This window comes from Ceratotherium simum, chromosome 2, assembly GCF_057802395.1.
Source record: "Ceratotherium simum simum isolate JZ-2026a chromosome 2, ASM5780239v1, whole genome shotgun sequence".
NCBI lineage: Eukaryota > Metazoa > Chordata > Mammalia > Perissodactyla > Rhinocerotidae > Ceratotherium > Ceratotherium simum.
This window is the reverse complement of record NC_141901.1, coordinates 25,740,598-25,764,327: the sequence shown is the minus strand read 5'-3', so window position 1 is coordinate 25,764,327 and position 23,730 is coordinate 25,740,598. Positions and strand designations below refer to the sequence as shown.

Below are 23,730 nucleotides of genomic sequence, written 5' to 3'. Positions count from 1 at the left end.
GTTTTGATTTACATTTCCCTGATGGCTAATGACGTAGAGAATTTCTCTTTTCATGTGCTTATTGGCCATTCACATATCTTCTTTGGAGAAATGTCCACTCAAATCTTTTGACCATTTTGCAGTTGGGTTGTTTGTCTTTTTATTATTGAGTTATAAGTGTTCTTTATATATTCTGGATACAAATCTTTCAGCAGATATATTATTTGCAAATACTGTCTCACATTGTATGGGCTGTCTTTTCACTTTCTTGATGGTATCATTTGCAACATAAAAGTTTTTAGATTTGATGTAGTCCAATTTATCTATATTTCTCTTTTGAACTCTTTTTTGACTGGTATAATTATTTTGAGATTCAACCATGTTGTTAAATATAAAAATACTTCATTCTTTTTAAGAAAAAAAAGTTTATTTTGAAATAATTATAAAATCACAGAAAGCTGTAAAGATAGTACGGAGAGATTCCATATATATATCTTTCACCCAGCTTCCCCATTGGTTACATCTTACATAACTAGAGCACAATATCAAAACCAGAAGATTTACACTGCTATAAAGTATGCATATAATTCTGTGTCATTTTGTCACATGTGTAGATTCATGTAACCAGCACCACATTCAAAATACAGAACTGTTCCATCACCACAGACATCTCCCTGCGCTACCCCTTTATACTCACATTCCCCCTGCAACTACTAATCTCTTCTCCTTTTTTATAATTACATCCTTTCAAGAATATTACATAAATGGAATCACACAGTATGTGACCTTTTGAGATTGGCTTTTTCCACGTAGCAAAATGCCTTGAGATGCATTGTTGCATGTATCAATAATTCATTCTTTTTTGTTGACGAATACTATCCCATTGTATGGATATGCCACAATAATTTCTTTCAAATAATCTTATTCAGGCTTAGGTGACAGACTAGGGGAAGGGAAAAAATAAGAGAGAAAGGCATGGATCTAGAAGTAAGGGAAGGAAATCTTCAGTTGAATCTGTCCAGCAGTGCTGGACACAACTGCCTGAACAACTGAGGACGCGAATCCACCTGAAGAGAATTGTAAACGAGGATGGGAAAGCTTGCTCACAGCTCTAGAAATATACCAGGGAGTGGTGTCAGTCTGAACAGAGGAGCCAGATGAAAAGTAGTAGTCAAAGCCTGAATAATGCAGACACCAGTTCTTCTAAGCTCATAAATAACCTCATACACGACAGGGTCAAACCTCCTACCTCTTCCATCCCAGCAATGTCACTGAGTGTGCTCAGAACCAACCTCCCAGGGTCTGGGCTGGCTGCCTTGTTCCCAGTGAGTCTGACTCTAACTCAACAAGCCTGCATGGCCGTCCTGCCTCAGCTCTGTTTTCTGGTCCACAATGAACCAGAGGTCACACATGAAGGGTAGGTGCCTTTCTCAGAAGGCTGTTGGAAAATTAATTTAATCTTGATCTTAAAGAAATAGTAACACCAAATCAATACGGTAAGACTCGCCCTCCTGCCCATGGTCTGAGAACCAGGCGCAGGTCTGAGACACTGGTGTGCTGGTCACACAGTTAAAGCAGTAATGTCATATCTGTCATTTATGGCCCAGGGCTGCTCCCATCCCAGCCTGTTTCTGAGGCATTCTGGAAGGTTAAGTGTCCTCAGGGGGGCTTTATTCAATTTTTATTATAATTATGAAATATTATTATTATTAAAAATGAATAATTCTGCTCTCAATGCCCCTTCTCTAATTTTACATGAAGTCAAGGTATATGTTTTTTATGTACACGTTTTCTCTATTGATACCTATATATAAAGCATTATGCCCTTAAAAAAATCACAACCTAACTGGAAGAGAAGACATGTAAGTCCAGCTATCACTTGAATAGATATTTGAGTGTGATGTGGGGAGGAAGAGAAGGAGATTGTAATGTCACGGCCACGACTGGACCTCACAGTGCAGAGGATGCTCTGGATGACTCTAAATGTGGATTAGTTGTGTCCTTCCATTTTGGGAAAGAAGTAAGGAGACCTCCCCCAATCCGAAGGCAAAATGCTGATTTGGATAAGAGGAGGTTTCTTTCTTTCTTTGAGTGGTTTAGAGTTAATATTGTATCATAGCAAGAGCTCTGGGTCCCCCCCAAAGAAAAACAGCATAGTATACTTCGGCCCTTGATTAGAAATTGCTATATGGAATTTGTGGGGAAGGCTGGCAAAAGTGTTTGTTTCTCTTTGTAAAATTTAGTGTTTATTTTTATATACATTATACACACACGTAGTTTAAAGAGTTAAATGGCCAAGACATTTTTAAAAAGAACCTTGTCTCATAGGCCTTATTTCTTTTCCCCCAATTTCCTGTTCTGCAGAAGCACCCACTTTCAAGGGTATTAGCTGACTCTTTTATTTTTTTATTTTTTATTTTTTGAAATTTTTATTTATTTATTTTTTTTCCCCCAAAGCACCAGTAGACAGCTGTATGTCACAGCTGCACAGCCTTCCAGCCGCTGTACGTGGGACGCGGCCCCAGCGTGGCCGGAGAAGAGGCGCATCGGTGCGCGCCCGGGGTCCGAACCCGGGCCGCTGGCAGCGGAGCGCGCGCACTCAACCACCGAGCCACGGAGCCGGCCCGTTAGCTGACTCTTTTATTATTGATCTTCATATTTGAATGTCATGCTCAAATCATTATGCCCTGATATTTCAGTTATAGGCATTATCCATTGACCTCTGAGAATTTAGCTCTTTTCCCTCCTCACCTCCAATCGCACACTCACCTCTCACTGTTTTCCCACTGCCCCATCCTCCTAATATAGTTATATCATTATTTTGGTTAGATGATCATCTGCGTTTATAGTACTATAACTAGATGAATGCTATCCACAGCTAAGCCATGTAGTATACTGTGTTACTTTTCCTTTTCTGCAATGTTTTCTTTTTCCTGTAGCTAATAGTAGTCTTCATCTTTTCATTTGTTTAGTTTACTTATCACTAATTTGACTCCAAACTCTCCCACAGATAAATGGGCCTCTTCTTAATATATTAAAACACATTAGTCTATCCAATTCATTTTCATAAAGAAATCTCTCATGGAGGCTTCTGAACTGTTCCATTGCCAGCTGTATGAATGTGTCCGCCCCAGCATCCTGGGAAGTCGCTTCACTTATTTGGGTTAGATCCCCCGATTCCTGCACTCCATGTCTTCTGCTCTTGATTTACTCCTTTTTGTCGGTAGAAGACATCTCTAATAGCTTTCTGAGAAAGGGTACATTGGAGCAAAAGTTTTGAGACCTAATATGTTCACTTTTATACTCAATAGCTTGGCTGGGTGTGGGACTTTTAGATTAGAAATCATTTCTCTCAGAATTTTAGAAACATTTCTCCATTGTCTTCTCTTGCTGTTGAGAAGTAAAAGCATTCAGATCCCTCGTCCTTCATACTGAACCTGCTTTTTCTCTCTAGAAACTCTTTTTCCACAATGCTCTGAAAATTCATAATGATGTAGCTTTTGCTGCAGTTCAGTTTTCATCCATTGTGCCAGGCTTTCAATAAGCCCTTTCAATCCATAAATCTGTGCCCTACGTTTCAAGGAAATTTTCTTGGGTTATTTCTTTTTCTTTTCTTTCTTTTTTTTTTTTTCACTTACCTCCAGCAGATCAAAGTAAAAAGAAAAGAAGAGGAGAGGAGACAACAGAAAGAGCAGATGAGCAAGGTGGTGATAGCAGTCATGGGATGGGGTGAGGGAAGGATAAACATAATAAGGACACTTTTCATGTCTAATCAGCTTTCTTTTTTCACTTTGCATAAAATTCCTCACACTTTCTCAAAAGGCAAGGGGGAAGGGAAATTGAGAGACTGTTCTATTCTATGAACCCAAGATGGAGGTAAACCTTAGTCAGAAGCAACAAATTAAGGGCAATGGAAAAGGAAGCAGGTAGCTCAACCCCTAGGACCTTTGGTGGGGCAGAAAAGAGATATTCAAGGAGTGAGTCTGGAAATAAGAAGCCTGTTTAGCAGGTCATAGGTCCTAAGACCCTGGCTATTGTCTAACCAGCTCTATAGCTCCCCATTCTCCTTAGCACCCCAGTCTCCAGAGTCATCAGCCACACTCCTCTCCTTTCTCTCATATCTGTCTCTTTTGGACATCTACTCCAGTTTCCAGAAACTGGAGGGGCCACCTAATCTGCCTGCTACCAAAGGGAAATAAAAAGGAGAAGAGCCCGTCCCTGGGTTAGCAGGGTATGTCTGGCATTCTGGGTAATCACCTTCTGCAGAGCTGTCAGAACCTCACCAGCATACTTTTAATAATCAGTGGGTTAAACAGACTTGTGGGCTTCTCTAGGAAGTTGGTCATTATTCATAAAATTATTTCTATTGGAAAATGCACCCCAAGTTCTAATAAACAACCTTGCAGAGCATAATTTACTCCTAAACTTAAGAAGGCTGGAAAAGAAAAAAAAATAAGTTGCCACTTTTGCAGGTGGATAAAAGCTTAGAGATAAAGAAAGAATTAATATGACTCTTTTTCCTTTTTGTCATAATTAAAAAATTATTGTCCTCTGTTGGTAGTTTATAGGTTTATCCAAACTGATTTTTTTCTATGCAGAATTCCTGATGATATGTTAAAACAGAATTTAAAGAAGACTCTACCCTCACCCATGCTTGTTTCTGTACTCTTAGTTCCCAGCAAAACGTCATTAGGCCTTTGTCAACCCTTCTCATCATCTGGCAACTCCATTTGGCAATCAATGACAGGGACATCTGGTCATGGAAAATGGGTTGATATAGGTATAGCCACACTGACTCTGACATCTTTTTTTTCCCCCTTTCATGCCAAATGCAGAAAAACAAAAGACTAAAAAGGCATGGGCTTAATGAATACATAGAGGGAATAACTACGGATGAAAGATATAAATCAGGGAAAAACATAATAATTGAAAAGAAAATTCTTAAAAAGGGAGGTAGGCTTTCAAAGTGATATTGGTAAAAGATTCTCTTGGTCCATCTTTTTTTTCCCAGTTTTATTGAGATGTAATTGACATATAACCTTGTATTAGTTTAAGGTGTATAACACAATGATTTGATATATGTATACATTGAGAAATGATTATCACAATAAGTTTGGTTAACATACATCACCTCACATAGTTATTGGGTTATTTCTTTGATGGTTTATTCCATTTTTTATTCTCTTTTCCCAGATCTCCTATTATTAGGGTGTTGGACTTCTGGATTAATCTAATTTTCTTATTTTCTCTCCTGTTTTCTATCACTTTATGGGAAATTTCTTCAACTTTTATCTTCTATCCCTTTTATTTAATTTTCATTTACTCTTGTACTTTTAATTTCCATGCGGTTTTTTGTTCTCTAAATGTTCCTTTTTAATAGCATTCTGTTCTGTTTCATTAATGTAGTATCTTCTCTTATTTTCTTAGGATATCAATGATAATATATTTTTAAGTTTTCTTCTCCCTGCTTGGTCTTTGTTTCCTCATTTTTTTTATATTTGTCTTCTTTTGATATTAGAAATACATGGTAATCCTTAGATACTGGCTCATATTTAAGAGTGGGGCCCTAGAAAACTGATTAAAAAGCTTTGTGTGTATGAGTGGGGACTGGCACCTGTGAGAATTCACTGTAGGCGGACCCGGCTGGAGTTTGTGTTGAAGAACTCATGGGTGTCATCAACTTTAGGAGTGTCCTTTTGGACTTCTCAGAGTCTCCAGAGAAGACCCTCTCAATCTGCTGTCTGGAAAATGCTAGCAGCATTCAGCAATCAAGTAGGGAGGTTGAAGGTCTCAACATTCCATGTATAAACTTCCCGTCTAACCCTGTTTTCTCATGGTACCTCTGCCTTCCATTGTGTATGGCGTCCCCCAGTTCAGAGATTCTCTCAGGAATAAACCAGGCTTCTGAGTGAGTGGAGGAGGGAGAGTGAACCAGCTTCATGGAAGGAAAGGATATCTGGGTGTCTAAATGCTTCTTAGACAAATTTTAAACTGGGCTCCTTTTCTTAGCCCTCCTTCGCTTTCACTTCAAAGGTACTTATTGCCACTAACGCCTGAGTCTTTGGGGGGTTCTGTTGTAAGTCTAATTATTTTTTACATTTCCCCTCTGCCACCTTAGCGTTCAGCTTTCTTGAGTCAGCCAAGTCAATCATTGCTTTCCTGCTTCAAATTTTTGTTACTCTCCTCTCATTCTCTTTGTCCTTATAGATTTATGCCCTAAAAAAACCTTTCCTTTGCTGTTGGTTTAGTGGGGTTTCAGGAGTGATTAGAGGTAAATGTGTGTTCAATCAGCCATGTTTAACAACAGCAATATTAATGGTTTGTAAAGGCAATTAGGAATTGCTGGCTTTGGCCCAACATGACCCTTTTAGAAGTGAAAAATAGTTTCCAAATCTTCAAAGCCAAGAGTGCAGAGCAATGTAGTAATAAACAACAACACTACTTCAAGGTGGGTATTATCACTATTTAGCAGATAAGGAAACTGAAGTCCAATAGCAGAGAAGGAGTAGGCAAAGAGGCCAGCATCCAGGGTCTCTCTGATTCCAACACCACAGACTCACTAAGTCATTCATTCTTAACCTTCAGCATGTATCAGAATCACCTGGAGGGCATTTAAAACAGTTTTGGGGCCTCACCCCCAGAGTTTCTGATTCAGTAGGTCTTTGGGCAGGCCCTAAAGAATTTGTATTTCTAACAAAGTACCCAGGTGATACTGTTACTGCTGGGAACTTTGAGAAGCACGGTACTATGACTTTCTATCTTCTATTACAATTCACATTTTATTTCAGAATATGTTGTTAAACTCTATGGGCATAAACGTTGGTTTTGATTTGTTCTTCATGGTCAAAGCTCATTGGATTATTCACCAATTTCTTTTTTAGAGTAGGGTAGATCAAAAGGAAAGAATCGCTTATCCATAAAAAGCTCATTTTCTGAATGTAGACTATAACATTCTCTCTCTCTCCATCCCTCCCTCCCTCTTCCCCCTCTCTCTCCTTCAACTCTACTCCCACCCTGGCTACCCTGCCATCCCCAGATCCCACATCACCCTGTGAGGCACCAATAGGACAAACTGAGGAAGTAGAAGCCCTTTCCAATCTCTGATTTTAAACAGATAGTGCCTGAAATTCAATATCCATTAAGATTACACCACATTGCTACTTATTTTAATGAGACTTAGTTTCTTTATTTTTTTGAAAAAAAGAAAAAGACTCCTGTTGTATGAATTTCCCTTAAAATAAAATCACCACTCTTATGTTCCTCAATCCCCTGCTGGCCAGCCATCTGATTAGGAGGAACTGCTCATTAAGTCAGATAGCTGCCCTGGTGGGTTTGGCAGGAAGGTCATTAACACACACAACATTGGCAGTAAGAGCTCAAAGCAGTCCAGAGACAACCTCTCACATCCAAGACATTAATGAGATACAGCAAATAGAGTCTAAAAAGGCAGAGAAGGAGCTCAGAAGTCGATCTTCTGCTTCCCATGTTAAGAGCAGCCCAGCAAATCCCAACAGGTGAACCTAGTGACTTCTGCACCCATAATATTATCTGATAAGGAAAAAAAGATAGGGTCTTCAGAGTTATACCTTCCTGGGTTCAAATTCCAGCTCAGCCACTTAGAGCCGTGTGGCCAGAAGCAAGTTACTTTATTTCTTTTTCCCTCTGTTTCTGTCAGTCTGACAAAAGGAAAAACACCTGCTCACTTCCCTGGACTGTTGGGTGAACGAGATACTGTGCAAGTTCCCAGAGTACCGAGGTGGCACACAGAGACCCTCAATGTTATCTTGTCTTTCAGTTAATTATCCTGGAGTCAACTGTCAAGAACACACACATCAGAGAGCATTTTGTTAAGACAGTAACATGGAACACAGCCTGAATGGCGACTATTGTCTTTTAATTGCATAGATGGACTCAAATTTTATCATTGCAGGAAAATATTGGAGTCCAGAGAGAGAGGTTTTAAATCAAGCTCATCCTGGCAAAACAAAAGCCTTCAAAAGAATCTCTAAAATCCATAAATGCTAAGAACTTGACACATCAGCTAAAATACTGATAATTTAGTGACTTTGAATGAAGCTATTCATGAATTAGGACGGACTGAAGAATAGGTATAAGCGTGGGGGAAGTGAGAGGGGGTAGGGAAGAAGGCCTGGGAACTAGACTTAGTCCTTTTTCTATTTCACCTGGCCCACATGACAGCAACATGTCTAATTTAGTTAATGTAGTATTTTTGGTCTTTGCTGCTATTGCTTTTGCTTATTCTAATGTGATAATGATGGAGTGGGTGAGAGAATAATGTTTATATTGGCATGGTAACTGGCAACTAATTTCTAAAATCTTATTTCCTGTGACTTGAAATCCATAGCTATAAATCTCATTGTCTGGGAAGAAATGAGTAGTAACAATGGAAAACAAAGAACTAACTACTCATTGCCATGATAGAAGATCAACCCTGCATAGAAGAACGCAAAGAGTCTGTGCTTTGGAGACAAAAAGCTGCAATTTGGAATCCTGGGTCCACTACCAACCTCATGATAATCATTCACCCTCTGTAAATTTCATTGTATATAATGGAGTTAATAATTGCCTTATAGTTTATTTTTTAATAAATGAGATAATGTAAATAAAATGCCTACCGTGGTACCTGGTACATTATAAATGCTCAATAAATAATAACAATAATTAACAGGATGATTAAGGATAACCATCTCTAGGTTACCATTTTCTGGAAACTATCCCTCACTAACTTAATCATCAGATGTCTAAATCCAACAAACATTAGCTGAACACTCAGGCGAGTCATGTGCAATGCTGGGAAGCAACCTGGTATAGTGAAAATAACCTGGGCTCTGAAAAGAAAGGACCCGGGCTGTGACTTATTGGCCCTGCCACTAATTCAAGTTGTAAGAGCCTCAGTTTCCTCGTTAATGAAAAGGAGAAGATAATCTCCACCTCTCAGGGTTTCTGTGAAGATTCAATGAATTAACATGACAAATGCCAATGACAACACCGGCTGGCGTGGGGTAGACCTGAAATAAATCTTAGTTTTCTTTCTCAAACCATCCAATGTTAATTAACATCCCTCGATCAATCACCCCTGGATTCTAGTTCCCTCAGCCATTGGCTTTGAGTGGGTACATCCTACTATGATATGTAGACTGGTGCTTTTCATTAAATAGAAAAATTTCTGGAATGCAGGAATTGTGGTGGGGTCATTTCAGGGGCATACTCCCTTGCATTCAGTGGGTGCCCAATAAATGCTGAATTTGACTACCTATTGAAGAGACTGTCTCAAAGAGGCGAGTTTGCACAGGTTCAAGTATACAAGGTAAGGGTTCTGGATCCAAATACAATGTAGGTGGGGTTTTTCCAGACACCACCACCAATTCTCCAACATGAGCTGGGTGTCCTACAATTCAACTCAATTCTGATAGCATCAGATTCCACAAGCCAATGACTCAGTCCCACAGACTGCCCTCCACGTCAGATGCCAATCCCAAGTGTAGGTTGTTACCTGTGCTTCTGGCTGCCTGGCTATATAAATCAGAGGTTCCCACGGCCCCTTCCTTGGGTTTGATTAATTTGCTAGAGCAACTCACAGAACTCAAGAAACTCATTTACTCACTAGATTACTGGTTTATTACAAAAGGTATTACGGGATAAGAATCAACAGCCAGATAAACAGAAACATAAGTCAAGGCTTCAAACAAAGGAGCTTCTGTCCCTGAGAAGTTTGGGGCCCAGTACAATGGCACAGTGAAGCGTTCTGGTTCACCAACCTGGAAGGTCTCCTTTGGAGTTTTATGGAGGCTTCATTACACAGGCATGATTGATTAAATTATTAGCCACTCGGGACTGATTCAACCTCCAGACTCCCCTCCGCTCCCCAGAGGTCAGACTGGTGGGACTGTATGTTCCAACCTTCTAATCACATGGTTGGTTCTCCTGGGGAGGAGCTCCCATTGTTGGGTGAGTTCCAAAAGTCATCTCATTACCATATGATGGGAGACACCTTTATTGCTCTCATCATAGGAAATTCCAAGAGTTTTAGGAGCGCTGTGCCAGAAGCAGAGATGAAGACCAAACATGTATTTCTCATTATAAATCACAATATCACACAAGGGCTTCTCAAATTTGGTCTGGGACCAGCAGCATCACACCACCTGGGCATTTGGTAGAAACACGAATTCTCAGGCCTACACCAGACCTACTGGATCAGAAATCTCTGAGAGTGAGGTCCAGGAATTTGTATCTTCTCAAATTCTCCAGGTGATTTTGAGGCACCTTAAAGTGTGAGAAGCAGTGCTTTTTACCATACTGATCATCAGTATTTCCCTAATAAGTTTTAAGTATAATGCCCCACCCCAAGGGATGATGGTCAGAGGGGAAAAATAAAAAAAGATACTGGGCCTTACTGAGGAAGCAGAAAGAGGCTATGAAGGCAGTTAACCTTACTCTACCAGGCAGAACAACGGCAATAAAGCCAGGAGAGAATGAGGGAGGGAGCAAGCCCACAGGTGAGGAATACCTTGATGTATGGGATACTCTGACGGAAAAGATTACACTCAGCTCTGAATTTCCTGCCAGCACTGGGCCCTCATTCCTCCTCAAGCTGGACAGCTATTGCCTTGGGCACAGAAAATGCTCCCCAAATCAGAGAATATAAAACACTCATACATTCCCTATTTTAGAACAAGAAAAGCCTGAAAACTCTCATTTAATATCTTGCTAAGAATAGCACAAATTCCTATACCACACTGAAACTCTGCTGCGTTGGTGAATGTCACTTAACAAGCAAAATTCTTACAGGGGAGACAGGTTATTTTCAGCCACTTCTCATCTGTCGAATAAAACAACAGCTCCCACTCCACGGTAACCCATTAACAACGCAGCCTGTGCCACCTCATTTCAACCAGTGTTTTAATAGCACCATAGATAAAAGCATAGCAATTTCCACAGGCAATTACTTCTGCAAATGAATCAAGAAGGTCAGACCCAGGTTGGAAAGGTCTCCAAATAATTTCCTTATTTTACTTATTTTGTGCTTGCTGAGTTCTTGATTGCAAAGAGAGGACCACTCAGTTACAGTTATACCTGGCTAAAGGTAGACGGGCTTGCAGGTTTGCAAACCCAGGTCTTGCTTTACTTCATAATGAGAGCCCTGAGTTTATATTTCTCCAATATGACTCATCAAAGAGAATCTAACTAACCAACCCATTTAAAATAACACATAATTTTTAAAGCCATTTAAACAAGCATCTTAACCTTAACTGGACTCATTTTCCAATAGTGGTTATGTCTACTTCTAAAGTTATAAGCTCTCACAAAGCTCAAACTTTATTTTCCTTCTACATCTCAAAATGAAAAAGAAAAACTTTTCAGAAGGCACTACTATCACCACGATGAACTAAATTGGAACAGCACAATGACTGCACACAGTGCCTTTTAAAGAAATACTTTTTCCATAGCCAACTTGGAAGCAATCCAAGTGTCCATCAACAGATGAATGGATAAAGAAGATGTGGTGTATATATATACAATGGAATACTACTCAGCCACAAAAAAGATGAAATGGTGCCATTTGCAAGAACACAGATGGACCTTGAGGGTGTTACGCTAAGTGAAATAAGTCAGATGGAGAAAGACAATCACTGTACGATCTCAATCATATGTGGAAGATAAACAAACACATGGATAAGGAGAACAGATTAGTGATTACCAGAGGAGAAGGGGGTGGGGGGAGGGTAAAAGGGGTAAAGGGGCACATATGTAGGGTGATGAATGGCAACTAGACTTATGGTGGTGAACACGATGCAGCCTATAGAGAAGATGAAATATAATAATGTACACCTGAAATTTACACAATGTTATAAGCCAATATGACTTCAATAAAATAATTTTTTTTAAATGCTCAAATAGGGGCCAGCCCCATGGCATAGCGGTTAAGTTTGGTGCACTCCGCTTTGGTGGCCCAGGTTTGTGGGTTCAGATTCTGGGCATGGTTCTACACCACTCATCAGCCATGCTGTGGCAGTGACCCACATACAAAACAGAGGAAGACTGGCACAGATGTTAGCTCTGGGCCAATCTTCCTCAAGCAAAAAAAGAGGAAGTTTGCCAACAGATGTTAGCTCAGGGCTAATCTTCCTCATCAAAAAAAAAAAAGAAAAGTTCAAATAAAGAAATACCGCTTCCAATAAAAATAATAGAAAGAAATTAAAATCACTTTCTCCATTGTTGACAACTCTGATCGCAGCACCTCCAGCATCTGTTGATTTTCCTCACCAAACAACCATCAGTCTCTTAGTTTTCAAAGGCAGAATTGGAGTTATTTAGTTGCTAAGTGACACTGTAGGTCACAGTGTCTCTCTCCACATTGTCTCCAAAGTAATAATTACCCAGAATGATAGATCCCCCTGCTTTCTACCACACAGGATGGAAGAAGCGGAGAGTAAACTATCATACCAGACAGAGCCATCCTTTCGTGAGTCAGTGGTCCTAATCCAGAATCTGCCATCTAACAGCTGTAAGGCAAATGACTTCACTTCGTTGGGCACAGGAGGCCCAAATATTTGTTTAATGCATGAATAAATGAATAATGATAACAGCAATAATAACAACTAGTACTTCTATAGCTTTTATGATGTGCAAGTCATTGTTCTAACCACTTTGCATACATGATTTATCTTAATGGTAGATACTACTACTGTCTTCATTTTACTGATAAAGATTCTGAGTCAAGAATGTTTAAGTGACTGCTCAAAGTCACACAGCTGGTTAGTGGCAGATGGAGGAGTCACACCCAGGCAGGCTGGCATGGCAACCAACTCGACCACTGCACCAGATGCCTGTCTAAACACGTCTACTGTGTGCCAGATACTGTTCCAATGCTTCAAATATATTGACTCATTTAAATCTCTTAACAGCCCTATAAGGCAGGGACTATCATTTGCCTTATTTGCAGTTGGGCCACAGAGAGGTTAAGCAACTTGCCCAAGGTCACACAGCTAGTAAGTATGGAGCTAGATTCAAACCCAGACAGTCTGGGTACAAAGTCCCTGCCCTGAACCTTTACACCAGGGTTTCTAGACTCAGCACAATTGATATTTTGGGCCAGGTAATTCTTTGCTGTGGGAAGCTTTCTTTTTTTTTTTTTTTTTGTGAGGTAGATCAGCCCTGTGCTAACATCTGCCAATCTTCCTCTTTTTTTGCTGAGGAAGACTGGCCCTGGGCTAATATCCATGCCGATCTTCCTCCACTTTATACGGGACGCTGCCACAGCATGGCCTGACAAGTGGTGCGCCAGTGTGGGCCCGGGATCCGAACGGGCGAACCCCGGGAGGCTGCAGCGGAGCACGCGCAATTAACCGCTTGCGCCACCAGGCCGGCCCCTCTTTTTTCTTTTTAATTTTTTAAATATTAAGATTTACAAAGCTTCTTTACTGTACAGAAAGTAAAAATGCTGTTACAATCTTAGTGTAACTGGTAGCCACAGACGGTTGACTCACCAATCACAGCTATTCATGCGAAAGCAATAGTCTTACATGAAAAACTAACAACGCTTACAGTTCTGTTGGGGTGAAGTCCCCATGATTGGTGGTGGATTTCCAAGAAGAACTAAATGAAGGAAGGAGGAATGTCACAGGAACTAGTCTTTGGCTCTTTGGGTGGGTGGGTGTCCTGGGGTTTGTATCACAGTTACCCTTTTTTTTTTAACAGCTAACAAATCTAAACAAGCAGTCCAACAAATACCTAACAGTTATTTTCTTGCAGGTTATTTGGGGTGTTAATCATCTTCTCCTTCTTCATCTGTTTCTCTCTTCCTCTTTTCACCTTTCCTGTTTTCTTTCTCCCTCTTCATCCTCATCTCATCGTCTTCATCTTCACCAACTTCTCCACCTTATCCAAATCCTTCTTCCTCCCACTGACTTCATCTTCAATCCTCTTCCCCTTTTACATCTTCATCCTCTTTGACGTCAAACTCTTCCTCCTCACCATCCTCATTCTCCTCACGTTCTCCTTCTTCATCTTCCTCTTCTTGGTCTACACCATGGACCTCTGCATCTGAGTCAGGGGCTTCCCCATCCTCTTGGTCATAGCCATCCAGGCAGGTCAGCTGGGGCAGGAGCTTGAAGACACTCTGGGTAGTCATTCAGGTTAATAACCTCACACTTAAACAGATCCGGGCTTTTCAGACAGTCCAACTTTTTCAAAGATTCCAAGGTGCTGATAGCTTTCAATTTACATCCACTTAAGTTTAGATGTATGAGATTTGGACGTTCTTCTGCTAACATATCCAGACTTTTAAACACTCTACTGTCCTGAGCTCAAGCTTTCTCAATTTAGGTAGTTTGTGGAGATCTGAAACTGAAATCAAGCCTACATTTACTAAACTGAGGAACTCAGTTCACAAATGCAGCTGAGGCCTCGCTTTTCCCATCATTTGATTTGCAATTGTCCAGGACAAGGTCTTGAACAGCTGCCAGGGTATCATTCTCCACTCCAGGTGGATCGTCCTCTTCATAACCACGTTTCCCTCTTCCCCGTTCTTCAAACTTTCCACGGCGGGAGCGGAGAAGAGAGACGGTCCTGGCTTGCGCAGCTAAGGCCATCGGAAGGGGCTCGCTCGCAGCAGAGGCCGGCGGCGTGGTCCGGGGCGCGGTCGGGCAAGCGAGCGGAGCCCCTTGAGCCGAGGTACCCACGGGAGTGGAGCGAAACCATGGGGGGAAAAGGGGGCTGGGGCGCAGCGCTGGTCTCCCCCCGCCGCCCCCGGCCAGGCCCCCCACTGCGCTTAACCTGGAGACACCGCGGCGACGGCTGCTCTGCTCCACAGAGGCTCGCAGGGCGCCGCTGGGGAGCTATTCTGTGTGTTGCAGGATGTTTAGCAGAATCTCTGACCTCTTCCCACTGATGCCATTAGCACCTCCCAGTTGTGACAACGAAAAATGTCTCCATACTTTGTGATATGTCCCATGGCGAGCAAATTCACCCCTGTTGAGAACCACTGCTCCTTTCCTTGCATAAATCAACCTGCCAAATGAGGAAGTCAGACAAGAAACAGGACTGCATGGGCTCTGAAGTCCCTCTGATCTCCAATAAATGACTATGATGATGAATCATGATTATGGAATTAGAAATAAAAATTGAAGTGGATGATAATATACCAGGTCTATTCATGATGATAAAAACATGGCCTTTCTCATCTTCTTAGAGACAAAGACAATTTCCAGCCTAATGGTGTTGTCCATAATTGACTTTGAGGACTTCTTATAAGCCCAGGTATCTGTCTTCCACAAAGATTTTGATCAGATAGGAAATAATTCTCTGGCCATTACCCACGCCATGAGTCTCTGTTGCTTCCCTCCCACTAAATCTGACACTCCATGGCCATCAGAGCTTTGGAGTCACACCGACTGAAGGGTTAAACACCAACTCTGCTACTTACTTTCTGTGTGACTTTGGGCAAAGAACTTGATCTCTCTGAGCTCCATTTTCCTCATCTGTAACATGGGGATAACACCATCTGCCTTACAGTAGGATTCTGGGGAGGATTAAATGTGATGATGTATTTGAAGTGCTCCATGCAGTACACGCTCAACACATGTCAGTGGTTGCTACATTATTATTATTCAAGATGCAACTCAAAACATAACTCTTCCAGAAGCCTCCTAGAACCATCACATCTGACTTCCCCACTCTGCTCCCCAGTGTAACTCGTGTGAAATCAACAATACTCAGATGGGCCCTATCTACCTGGAACCACCATGACCATGATTCTCAACCAGGGAGCATATTAGAATCCCCAAAAGAGCTTTTTAAAAATTACATTTTCCTAGGTTTAGTTATACCCAGGGGTGAAGTGGGGTGAGAAGATGATGAGCAAGTAGATTTGTAAAAACTTCCCATGATTCTTATAGGCACCATTATCTCATCCCCATCTGTGAGCCTCTAAATTAGTCTGTGAGTAACCACTGGATGCCTTGTTTTGAAAAAGTCTGGTTATGTTCAACTATTTTAACATGTTTAAGGAAAAGAGTGTGATGTCTTTATGAAACAGATTATAAAACAACAGGCTTACCAGGAAGTACTTAATGCTAATTAGGTACTGATGATGAAAAAAATTAAAGAGGGGAGTAGTTAATTGAAGGAATTCGTAACTAAGTTGATAAATGAACTTTTTCCTAGCTGAGAAGAAATAATCATAGGCTAGATTCAGATTGTAGAGAGACTAGGAAAATATCGCAGTCTTTATTTTGTTTTCTCTTCTCACTTGAAAGAGAAAAGATTAAGAAATAGAGTGTAAAGAAAAAGGTAATTTTAGGCTTTGAAATAACCAAGGTGATTATTTTTCATGAAGAGAGATGGCTAAGGAGGGCTGGCCACGCGGGAGGGGGAGGAAACGGAACCTTCACCAGGTCTATGAACAGCCAAGCTTTGAGTGTCTGCCGTGACACTTGGACAGGCCAAGGGTCCTGGGCTTCCTGTCCTGAATCACGGGGCTGCAAGACAGTCAAGGTTACCCTGAAGGTGGAGAGAAAAATAAAAATTAAGCTAAGCAGTGGTGGATATGTTGAGTTTAGAGAGGGGGAAAAAAATACAACATTCAACTTGTATTTAGCTGTTTGATATAGTATTTACATATCTTGATAAATTTGTCCAAAAAAATAGCAATCAGAAATCATTGGATTCTACTCTTCTGTTGATAGTGTTGTTAATAGTAAAGGCCTGAGTGGTGAATTTCTCTGGATTTCTGCTTCAGTTTCACCAGAGCATCCCCACTGAACAGTTGACTTGGTGGTAGCTATCAGGGACTGTTAAGACTAGTGCTTAGCAAAATATAGTCAGCCTTGAGATAAACAGAAGAAACAACCCCAGAGAATTCTTCTGGTGGGGCAGAGCCAAGGTTAGAAGGAAACAAGCGGAAAGGTGATCTAGACGAAGGAAATAATGTGTGCTAAGGTGCAGAAGGCAAGGATGAGGACAACGCGGGCTGGGAGACAGGTGAGGTTATTTAGCTACAACATAAGGATATGGAAACATAGTCTGCATTAACTGACCCCATTTGGGGAACTGAGCAAAGCAAGGCCTCCCGCCATGAGAAGATGCCAGAACTTAGTCCTGAATTATTCTGGTAAAAAAAGGAGTGCGGTATATGGAAAATTCCAGGCAAAGGAAATAGTATGGCCAAGGTGGGCAGGTTGAGAGAACAAATCTTGTCTGAGGAACTGCAAGTCTCTCAGCATGGCTGGTGCCTAGAATTCAAAGAGGGTGCTGGGGAGATCCTCAGAGAAGAGGCTGGGGTTTGACAGGACCCACATCATAAAGGGCGTCTTTGGGTTTTATCCTGAAGGCAGTGGAGCTCCTTGTCTATACCTGGTATCTCTGCCCTTGGGCTCAGCACAGACATGGCAAACCTCAACCAGCATCCTAGGATGTGGACCCTGCTCTGCTCACAGGTTCCAGGGGAGAAGTCAGAGGAACCCACCAATTGGGAGCTCATTCTAACAGCTCACTAAAGCCAAGGGAGACACTAACTATCTTGGTGTTTATAAGTGATGCACTGGTATTACCACCATACCTTTCAAACTGCTAATTTGGTTTGCCAAGACAGGGTATCAATATACATTATAGAATTAACTCGTTGTTTGCTAATTCTGACAGTAAAAGTTTTCAAACTGGCATAGCTTCTGTAGCTTTTGAAATATTTTCCAACTTAATCCAGCACATGGGGAGGAGTTTCAGAAAGATGTTTTCACTAAGTGAGGTCTACAAGTTATACATGTGCTAGTAAATGGAAGACCAGACATAGACCCTCATCCCCTCTCTTAGACATTGCTCCCCTCAGGCATATACATAGGGCAGAGATCCTGGTTCCATGATAGCCCTGCACTTCTCTTCTAAAACTTAGATTTCACCTCCACTCAGAGAGGCTCTTCTGAGCCAATCGACCCTCTGGATGCCTCCCTGAATCTGAAAGGAGGGATGGAGAGAACCCAAGAAGTGACAGGTGTGGCCCTGGAAGGGCGCTATGACACTGCCATCAATATGCGGAGGAAAAAAGTTCTGAGGGGCCCAAGCTTATAGAAAGAGCAGATAATAGTCTGTATTCTGCCCTGAGAGGCATGCTTGAAACCCTGTTCTGCTCCCCAGTAGGGCTCCTAGGGGAACTCTGGGGGACCAGTGGGAGAAGGCAGTCTCTGAGGGGGAAGGGTATTTTATCACTGACATCATTTAGAATTGCCAGCTCATGATGATAACAGAAACAGTCCAACTTTCAGTCAATAGTTTAATATTTTTAAATTCTCTACAGACAATCCACTAGTGTGGACCCCTCCTACCCCCATGTCGCTCTTGAGATGGCCCTGCTCCTCCCTGGTCTCTGGTTACTACAGGTGGGCTGGGGTGCCAGAAGGATCAAACCGAGCCCCATTTGGCACTTGGTTGTTTAATCAGCAGCAGTACACGTTCTGTTGCTTAGAAATTGCAGATCATGTGCCCTCTTTGGAACTAAAAGCAGTACAACTATTTAATGCTTTTAGTTAAATTGAGTTAAATTTAAAGTTAAATCGAATGGGCTTTCAATCACTTCAGTCTAACGGACAAATTTGGTCTCTTCATTCATTCATTTATTCCACAAACATTTACCGAGCATCTCCCTTGTGCTAGGCACTGTGCTAGCACTCAGATACAATGTCTGATAAGACCTGGTCCCATAAGAACAAACAAACGAGACTTGGTGTGGTCAGGGTGCAATCCAGACTGGAGGTGGAGGAAGTGGGCAGGGTGTGCAGTATGCCCAGAGAAGGGTTTTGAAAGATAAATGGGAGTTAAGGGTATGGCAGTGGAGTGGGGAGGGAAGACTCCCAAGGAAAAGGAAGTGGTTCAGCCCTGGGGCACCAGGTATGGATGAAGAGTGGTGAGAGAAGGGGCTGGACATGTAGCCAGGGGTCAGGCCTGAAGCCTTATACCAGGCTAAGATGCTTGGATTTACACTTAATCAAGACTTGCTCAGCAAACCACTAGCGTGTGCTATGAACCCACGGACATTTTCAGAGCTTCATTAAATATAATGAGGATATGGGAAAGGCCCTTTGCTGAAGAATTTACACATACTCAGTTATTTCCACCATTTAACTCTTATTGCTTTGGTTAAATCCTAGCAGAGTAATGAAGTCACTGCAGATAATCAGCCAATTCGTCAGTCAAAGAACATGGATTGAATGCCCAACTCTCTCACCTACCAGCTCTCCTTTGACTGTTCTTGTCAGTCCTATCATGCAGCCTAAACATTTTGTATCATTTCTGCCTACCCCTTTCCTCAACTTTCCCAATTCAGTTACCCGAAATCTCTACTTCTGATATGTGTCTGGTGTCCATTTTCTCCATTCCATTCTTGCTGCTTCTAGTGTTCAGAACCATTCCTTCTCAAAGGTCCACATTCCAATCGCTTCCCAAGCCCTTGTCCTCTCTTCAGCCCCTCCCAAACCACCTCGATCCTGCCTCTACACTGCAGTAGCCATCTTTCCAAAACACTCTTTTGATCATATCATTCCCAGCTCACACTTCAGAGGTTCCCCACTGACTCAGCATCCAGTCCATCCTCCTAAGCGTGGCACCCAAGCATGTGGCTCCAACCTGCCTTTGCACCCTTGCCTTCCACTACTCACTCTCCCATAGCTATGCTTCAGACAACCCTGAGTCCTCCCCTTCCTCGCATGCACGCTGCATTCAGGACTGGCTCCAGGGACACGCAACCTGTGCAGTCACATGGCCTCTGCCCTTAGACAGTCCCACATTTGGCTGAACGCTCTGCTGTCGCTCTCTTGAAATGTTTAATGATTTTTGAATAAGAAGCCTAGCATTTTCATTTTGCACTGGGTCTCACAAATTATGTTCTGATTCTGCCTGCTTTACATCCCTATCTTTACTCACGTTGTTGTCTCCATAGAAAGATCTTTATCTCCCTTTTCCCACCTGCTAGAACATGACCCCTCTTTCAAAGCCCAGCTCAAATGCCGTCAAGTTGTTGCCAGCCTCCCTAAGCCTGAAGCAAGCTCTCCTCTGGGTTCCCAAAACACCCCACTTTTACTTCTGCTTTAGCACTTGTCACACATAACGCACAATAGTTATTTGCAAACATGCCTCATCCCCTACCGAAAAGAAGGCCCAGCTTCTCTAGGATGGGGGAGTATAATGTTTCATCTCTGTTGCTCCTCAGGGCTTGGCACAGAGTAAACTCTCAATATGTTATTGATGAATGAATTTCACTCTCCGTAGTAACCCAGCGATTTCTTAGCCACCAGTGTCTCTTCTCCCCATGAGCTGCTCCCGGCCCAGCCCAGTTCCACTGACTGTGCCCATGGTAACTTTTGGCCACCCCAGAAACTATGGTAATGTAAGAATGGGCACCAGGCAGCCAATTACTTGAGGAGAGCGAAATGATTTTGTAACTAGTAATGCACATGAAGAGCTGTCTGAGTGAAAAGGAGAAAAAAAATCAACCCAAATTTGAAAGTTAATAGGCCCGCATAATTTTCCACAAAAGAGAACTGATTCCCAGTTGTATATAAAATTGTTCCTGAAGTAGGCGGTGCACTGGGATGTCCAAGAGGCTTCCTGAGGCTGAAGACCACAAAAGTCAGTGGAACTCAGCCATGACTGTTTTCCCCTGAGGACCACATTGCATCAAGAAAAGTCCCAACCACAACATGCATTCTCTCTGTATCCTTCTTGCCGCACTTCTTAATCCAGTCATGTCTTTTTCTTGTTTAAAACCCTCCCAACACTCTCCTCACTAGAGAACCTTAGTAAAAATAGCCAACATTTATTGAGTGCTTTCTTTGTGCCAAGCACTATGTCAAGTATTTTACAGAGATTATTTCATTAAATCCTCACAGACTTAGATGATAAGTGTTATTATCATCCCTATTTTAAATATTAGAAAACTGAGATACAGAGAGGTTAAGTAACTTGTCCCAAATCACACAGGAGCTAAGTGGTAGATCCAAGAGTTGAACCAGGCAGTCTGAGATCTGAGCACTTGATCACTGATCACTGCACCAGCCCTTGCCTACCTGGCCAGCTGCATCTCTCACACCTCTCCTCTGTCTCCTGCTCCTCACGGATGCCCACCTGAGCTTTGCACGGCACTCTGAATGTGCCTAGTTCTCTTATTCAGGCTTCTGAGCCTTTGTTCCCAAAATGTGCATTATTCTGGTGAATGTGACCCCCTTAAATTTGGGTTTGAAATGTGGGCCTTAGGACTCCTTTCACTGATAAAAAATTGAGGACAAAAAAGAGCTTTCATTTATGTGGATTATATCTATCACTATTTATCATATTAGAAATTAAATCTGAGAAAATTTAAAAACATTTCTTTATTCACTTAAAAATGACAATAAACTCTTTATATGTTAACACAGAAAACATATTTTATGAAAATAGCAATAGTGTCCAAAACATTAAAAAATTAGTAAGAAGAGTGTTACCGATTTACATTTTTCCAAATCTTTTTAACATCTGGCTTAATTGATGACAGCTAGATTTTTATACCTGCTTCTACACTCAATCTGAAATGATATGTTGTTTTGACTGAATTATATGAAGAAAATCCAGTCTTACACCGATATGTACGCAGTTGGAAAGGGAAGGAATATTTTAACAGCCTTTTCAGATAACTAAGGACATTCTTCTTTGATACTATCCTAAAATTCAACAAGTTGTAGTTTCTTATAGTTTAATGGGAATCTAATACCATATCAATGAACTTTTCATACTCTGTTACATTAATACATTGGTCTATCTTGCACTTTGAATGGATCTTTTACCCACGTATGGTTTTGTAACATCATGCATTAGTCTTTGGAAAATATGGGTTCACTGAGTTATGCAGATCTTCCAAAAGTCAACACATTTCATTAAACAATATCAAAAAATAATATTTGTTAATATCACCATCAATCTCATCAAACAGTCTTTAGTATTAGAAACTGTCAAACTCATGGTGGCAAATACCAGTTTTTCTTAATTCTAATTTTTGCTTAAAAGCTTTAATTTTATAATTGGCAACAAATATTGTCAGTTTTCCTTGAAGTGATGGGCTCACCTCACTGATTTTCAAGAAAATGTTTGCCAAATACCCTAGTCTGGATAACCATAGCTTGTCTGTCAGTTGTTCTTTCAGGCAAAAACAGTAGTGAAAACAGCATGAAAGAAAACAACGGCTATTTCAGCTTGGAATTCAATTGCACAAATGCCTTTTCTCAAAACAATCAAAGTGCTTTACGTATACTTCTCATTTTGTCACACAGAGTATTAAAATATATTCTCAACGGTCAAGATTTAATATATTTAATTACAGTCATGCGTCACTTAACAACGGCGTTACATTCTGAGAAATGCATCGTTAGGCAATTTCGTCATTGTGCAAACATCATACAGTGCATTTACACAACCTAGATGGTATAGCCTACTACTACATAGGCTATATAGTACTAATCTTAGGGGACCACCATTGTATATGCGGTCCATCGTTGACCAAAACGTCATCATGTGGCACATGACTGTATTCTTATTGCTTCATCAAGGGCATCCTTAAATGAAACCACATTTTTTTTTAACGAGTGCATGGCGGTGAAGAATACAATGACTACTAGTACAGTTTGGGACTGCCTTTATTCATACTAAGGTGCCAGCTGTTTTACACACCATTGCTTTGTACCATCAGTGCACAGATCAACACAGTAAAACAGGCAAATAATGTCTTAATATTGTTATGTAAATAGTTTTGGCCTCACAAACTCCCTCAAAAGGTCCCCCATGGGTACACAGATCACACTTTGAGAATTGTTGCCCTGCACACCTTTTTAGAGCCAACTCAAATGTTACTTCCCTGAGCAATTTTACCACCTCCCCTTCTTATGTGTCACCACTGTAATTCGTACAAACTTCCAGCAGAGTACTTACAACATTTTATTACAGATAGTTAATTAAATCATCTTTCTCTCCTATAGCTGTCACTTTCTTTAGGAAGAAATCATGTCTTATTTATCTTTGAATACCCAGCCCTTACCAGGCCAGGCACATAGTGCTTGATAAATATTTGAATGAATGAATAACTTGTACGGCAGATTAAATTTTCTAAAGATGGTTACAACAATATGTCCCATCACACATGCTCTTCTATAATCTTGCCACATACTCACCAACAGGTCTGTTCCATCTCTTTTAACCTGGCAGGGCTTTGTGACTTCATCAACCCATAGAGCATGTTACAAGAGATGCTATGTGACTTCTGAGGCTAGGTCTTTAAAGTGCCATGCATTTCTGCCTTGATCTCTTGGGACAAACACACTTGGAACCCAGCAAATACACCATGAGGAAGTCCATGCAGCCTGTGGAGGGGCCTACATGGAAAGGAACCTGGCTCCCTGGCTCAAAGCCCCAGCTGAGTTCCCAGCCTACATCTAGCGACCAATTTGCCACCCATGTGAGTAAGCCATTTTGAAAGGGGATCATCCAGTCCCCAGTTGAGCTGAGCCTACTGACAACATGCGGAACAGAAACGAGACACCATGATGAACCACTGCTCAGCTGCAGATTTATGAGCTAAATAAAAATTGTTATTGTTTTAAATCACTAAGCTTTGGGGTAATTTTTTATGTAGCAACAGATAATTAACACATCTTATATTTGAGTTATCCTTCTTCCCAAACTGTCAGGTCATAGAAGACAGAAACTATGATCGACTTA

At 41.4% G+C, this 23,730-nt stretch overlaps 1 protein-coding gene and 1 pseudogene across 1 annotated transcript in view; both read right to left on the bottom strand.

Annotated features, from left to right (window-relative positions):
* The window catches only part of KCNH1 (potassium voltage-gated channel subfamily H member 1), a 356,052-nt gene that overhangs the window by 115,665 nt on the left and 216,657 nt on the right, over window positions 1–23,730 (bottom strand). The window lies entirely within an intron of this gene.
* LOC101407758 (acidic leucine-rich nuclear phosphoprotein 32 family member B pseudogene) lies at window positions 13,766–14,503 on the bottom strand (annotated as a pseudogene).